The sequence below is a fragment of the Silene latifolia genome, chromosome 3 (assembly GCF_048544455.1).
Source record: "Silene latifolia isolate original U9 population chromosome 3, ASM4854445v1, whole genome shotgun sequence".
NCBI classification, from domain to species: domain Eukaryota; kingdom Viridiplantae; phylum Streptophyta; class Magnoliopsida; order Caryophyllales; family Caryophyllaceae; genus Silene; species Silene latifolia.
Window position 1 is genome coordinate 23,436,538 of NC_133528.1, and position 6,000 is coordinate 23,442,537.

Consider the following 6,000-nt stretch of genomic DNA (forward strand, 5'->3'; position numbering starts at 1 on the left):
AATCCATATCCAAACCCACCATTGGAAAACCCGAACCAAATCCAAACCCGATCCATTCAAAAAATTTTGGCTTTATTAAGCTTGAAATTTCAAATTTGTCATATTAGATTAATTTTTTATATGGCCAAAGGAAGTGTGGATCGGGTTTTGGATTATATGGTGGAGCGGGTATGGATTTGGAGTGAATATGGATTTAAAAAAAGGTATAATGGATCGGGTATGGATTTCAAAATTTTGGATATAGATCGGGTTTGGATATGGATTGGTGATCCATTAAGTAAGTGGATCAGGTTTGGATCTCGTAAAACCCAATCTAACCCGATCCATTGCCATCCCAAATGCAACTATCATTCTCTAGCTAAGAATCTTCAATGCCATGACTTAGTAATTGAGCAAAAGGAAAAAGAATGAATGATATAGGATGGATTAAGATTATTGTGATTACATTAAATTTAAACAAATAAAATAAATAGTGTTACTATTAAAGATACACAAATTCTCATTATAGACGGACACTATCCGTCTATACGTATAAACGGATACCATTTTCTCTCACAAAATACTCATTTGCCATAAAGTGGGAAGCACATGGGGGGTGCCCCACCTTGTCCCCTCTACCCATTTTATTAGAGGTCTTTACCCGTTTGTTCACCACACCCGTCTATACCAAGACCTATTGTTAAAGATATCTATTGGTAGGGATATAAATGTTTATTGTGTTGTCTTATTATTAAACCCTTATTCTAGCATTTGCCCGTTGTTTAGGAAATATAAAAATCAAAATAAAAACTCTTAAATTATTTAGTTTTTAATTTTATTTTGATATCCCATTATTTGTAATAATAACCAACATATGTCAAAATAGTAATTACGATTTGCTTTCAGACTTTTTTATTCCACAAATTATTGTTTGTAACGGCACATATCCGTCACTCTTGAGTGACGGATACCATTTTACCTCACAAAGTACCCATTTTTTCTCTCTCTGCAACATTATTCATGTGGTTCTCTTTCTCCACTAACCCATTTTGTTACAATTTTATCTCATAAATATCCGCCACAAATGGTAACCCATCACAAGAAAGACCAATTATTTTTATTCGGACTCGTCTTACGCTAGACTCTTCCGGAAAAGTTGCCTAATTCACATCCAACCCGATCAACTAAAGCACGTTGTTATCTAACGCATTAATTCATCTAAAAAAGTTGGAGTGCACGGTTTCAAGCATGAGTAATTTTAGTAACACAAAATCTCATTGAAAACGGCGATATTCGTCACAAGCTTATGACGGATACCATTTCCTCTCACAAAATATTCATGAGAGGTGAGTGGGAAAGCACATGGGGGGTGCCTCACCTTGTCCCCTCTCCCTTTTTGTGAGAGGTCTTCAGCTTGTGACGGGATTAGCCCGTCACAAGCAAGACGCTTTGTTTTAGTAATTATTATGTGAGACGGTCCAACATTGTGAAACAGTTCCTCTATATAAAAAGCATTAATTTATTAATAGCAATAAATGAATGACTTTTATACTACATGATCATCTTACAATGTGAAACCGTCTTATTCTATAATTTGTGAAGGAATTTGGTTAGCGAATTCAGGTTAATGGAAGAAAGACCAACAATGTCGTATAATTTACCTTGTAATACACTTAATTTAAAACGAAAACAACCAAAAAAAAGCATGCATAATAAAATGAATCTATAAAAAATCAAAATCTCGTACTCAGTATCATTTTACCCATATTTCTGTCTACATAATAATGTTCCCCATCAAATTAGATTATTAGGTAATCAACATTTAATCTATTTCAGTTGTTAGATGAAGAAAATCAGTAGAATGTTGTAATTGGCAAGTTGTAATTAAAAACATGGGGAAGAGGATGCTGGCAGTTAAGATAAAAATTCATCTTGCTTTTCAAAGTTATATGTAGTGACGTCGTTTCATAAAATTGCAAGAAATGTTCTTGCTTTAATATATAGAGGATTTTAAATTTTTAATTATCCAAAAATGTGTGAATTGGAAAATCTTTGTGCACATAACAATATTTTTCAGTTTTAGCAATTGACATTGACATTTGGGTTGTTTGGTTTCCATTGGAAAAATACGAGAATTAGAAAATTTCATGATTTTAGAAAACATGAATTGTTTGATTGCACCATAATTTTTGGAAAGCGTAGGAGTTAAAACTTTTCATAAACTTTGAATTATTGAATGTCTATATAATGTAGAAAGTCTAAATCCGAAGTGGGGTGATTTTCTTACATAATGTTGTGAGATAAAATAATTCTCATCATATGATTACTTGAAAAATAATTCTCACCATATAGTTAAGCTAGGATTGAATAATCCAATGTAAAAGAATCGGAAAGAACATTATACTTGAATTTTCATAAGTATTGTCTTGTAAAAAAATTATTCCCTACATATTGCTACTATAACTTTTATTTATTTTTTAATTTTAAAAAGACATGTTTAGGTATATATTATAATTATTTGACATATAATATTATAATAATAATAAAATTTAAATTAGAGTTATGATAAAAGGATTTAATATTAATACTCCCTCCTAATCTCTATTTTCTTCACATTGTTTGTGGGCACGAGTATTAACGAGAGGAATAAAATATGAGTAAAAGAGCTCGATAGGGTTTGGTGATAAAAGAGAGGGATGAATAATTTGAAATTAAATAATAAATTGTGGGCCACAAACATTAAGGGAAGGAATAAACACCAATTCTCATTGAAGACGTATACTTTTTGTCATAAGCTGAAGAAAGGCTAAATGTCGTCATTTCAACACAAAATGTGACCATTTTAATGACAAATTATTATAGCTTAGGAAATTGTTCTGGTAACTTTTTAGGTAAAATGGTTACATTTTCGTCTTAAATGGGTCACATTTTACCCCGTCTTCAGCTTGTGACGAAATGTACTCGTCACAAGCAAGACACTTTGAGGAATAAAATAGGAGCTAAAGAGTTGAGTGAGGTTTGGTGATAGGAAATAGGGCTGAATAAAATAAGTATAAAAGTTTTCAAAATAAGAAAGGAGAAAAAAATCTGAATAATCCGTTTTAGAAAATAGAGAAAACAAATAGTGAATAAGAGGGGGTATTAGTTTAAAAACAACTTTTTGATAGATTTATTTTTTGTGTCCGGAATATATCCTTTCATCATTTTCTTTTTGCAACAGTTAGTTTTTGTTTTTCAATAAGCCAAACATTTTCTACTTTTGACACTTCACACTTAATGTATGGTATCACAAAAAAAAAAGGATGAAAAAAGACGAAAAAAAAGATAAATCATAACTCAGACTTGTACTAGCTTCGATGTTAAATTTTATTTTATTTTTTGGTACAAAGTAAGAATTTCATTAATCATATGAAGACCACATACATTTTTCTCAACCCATATATACAACATATTGTTGAATTGGTAGTACCAATTCTAATCAACTAATCACGACCACATATTAAACAAGAAGCCAATCTAAAGCTCTCCTGCAACTTTCCTTACATTTCTTGCTAACTCGTATAGACACATCATTCTTAATCCTCTTACAGATAACATCAGGAGTCCACACCATTTGATTAACTCGGCAATTGTTCCAAGCCCCACCACATGTGGTAAATCAGAGCCAATAGAACAGCTGCCATAACATCCGTGCTTCTATTTTTCCTTTGCTCCCTCCACCATTCCAGGATATGTTGTTGTGGAATGTTGCTATGAGACCATTCATTCACCAGTTTCAGACACTTATTACCATAGTTACACAAAAGAATAAGTGTTCATGTCCTTCCTCTGCCTCACCACAAAACTCGCACAAAGCATCAGTGTAACACCCCCATACTCCAAGTGTTTTACCAGGACCACTTAAAGCATGAGAATGCTACCATCTCGGTTACCCGAGTCAATGTATATCAAATAGACCATAAAATAAGGTACTTTAATAAATAAGTTTAAGTGATTACATAACAAACCAACTGTAAAGAAAAGTACAACTGTTCTGCAACCAAGCTACAACTGAAGTAACAAAAGTATAAAGACAACACAGCCGAAGACTACTACCAGACTCGTGACAACTCCATTCCCAGCTAATCCCGCGCGCATCCATAGTATACCTGCTAGACAACTGCTCACCACCCCCGAATGGATCACCACAGTTTCTAAAACATTTAAACGGGGTCAGTACTGATTACATAAAACAACAGCTACAACAAAACGATAATACAATCAAGCAATTGTGGGTTAATATCCGTATACTACCCCTTTAAATGTAGGACTATAACGTAAAATTTACATGTGAATATAGTCAAAAAACATAAAAACGATAAAAACGATAAGGAACAAGAAATAACCTCGGGTCCTTTAAATTGCGGCGTAAAGAATAGAAATCAAAGCAGATTTCCTCCTAATCGTTACACCCAAGACTTTGTCCGAGATATGCCCTTGTGCTAGAACAGTGTTCTCCGATTGCCTTGCAATATAGGGAGAACTGATGTGAGTTTTGTCGAGATGAGAGATCTCAGGTTTTTCAGAGGAGAATACTCTTCAAAACCCTAATTTTTGTTTCAAATGATGATTCGGTTTAACAGAAGGAGGAGGTCTCCTTTTGTTCTCCTAATTCGGCCAAAACCGTGACCCACAAGGGGAAGTGGGCTTCCACTTCCTCTTGATTTTAACTCGAGGTCCGGTTCGTTAAATACTGAAATGTATATGACGGGTTTGTATTATAAACTGTTATCGGTTATCGGAAATTAAGGCATCAGCTAATAATACGGGTTAGCTGAATTATTAATACGTGTCCGACAAAACAGTATTGTATAATTACATTCAATATACATTTAATTAAATATAAATCGTTTATATTTAATTTTACGAATTAACTAGTTAATTCGCCTTTAGCCCATGATATTTAATCCGTATTAAATATAATATCTCAACATCACATATTTGACTAATTACTAGTCAAATAACTCGGACTAACTGGTTAGTCAATTTTGGCATCTACATGACAAGATTTCCATCTTGTCACGTCTCTCGAACGTATCCTATAGGTGTGACTTTTAGGGACCAGTTGATCACCGCCATCCGTATGACAATAACGTCAAACTTATCTAGCAAGCCAACCGTTATTGATAAACGTGGATCAACCGATAATAATACCAAAAGTATGCCCTTTGATCCTTTTAGAGGTTTATAAGTCCTTGCACTAATTGTTAAGGACACCAACCCCAACAAGCTCCCACTTGTCCGTACAAGTGTATGTGCAATGACGTTATCCGCACTAATTGGAGGACACAAGCTCCAACAAACTCCCACTTGTCCGTACAAGTGTATGTGCGATAACCGATTCTCATATTCATTTAAAAATTTCTCCCACTCAATGTAAAACAATTTGCAGATCCGGATCCGCAAAGGTCGTATTTTACAATCGATCCGTATCTAGAGTGGTTTCCCCGACTAGAGAGTAACTTAACTGATAAAACGAATCCGTATCCGAGCATGGCCATGCATTTCGATTCTGACTCCTCGAGTGGCCCCGAGAAATATCGAGTACCGATAAAGGCTGAATATTTCCTTCAACTCGACTCCTTCCGATCTAAGCACAACATGAAATGACCCAGAAAAAATCTACTTGGCCCCCTGTTACGGATGACCGTGAGAAAGAAACCAAAGTCACCCAAAATCTGCCGTAGTCTCAAGAGACAGTCGATAGTCAAGAGATTCGACTCTAAGGATCACCATGGAAGTCCTATCCACGACCGGGCAACGAATGTTATAAAACATTTAGGACTCCACGTCGATGTCACAATGGTGTCCTACGAAATATCCGTATAAATCGCCTCTCGTGATTGGTGGTCAACCGGTTGACTTATGGCTCGTTGAACCCACCATCAACCAACGTCACAAAATAATTGCCAGAGTTATCAGCTCATGTGGGCAATTAAGGACTAACAAGATATGATGTTTGTTCAGTTCACTTTGTGGTGT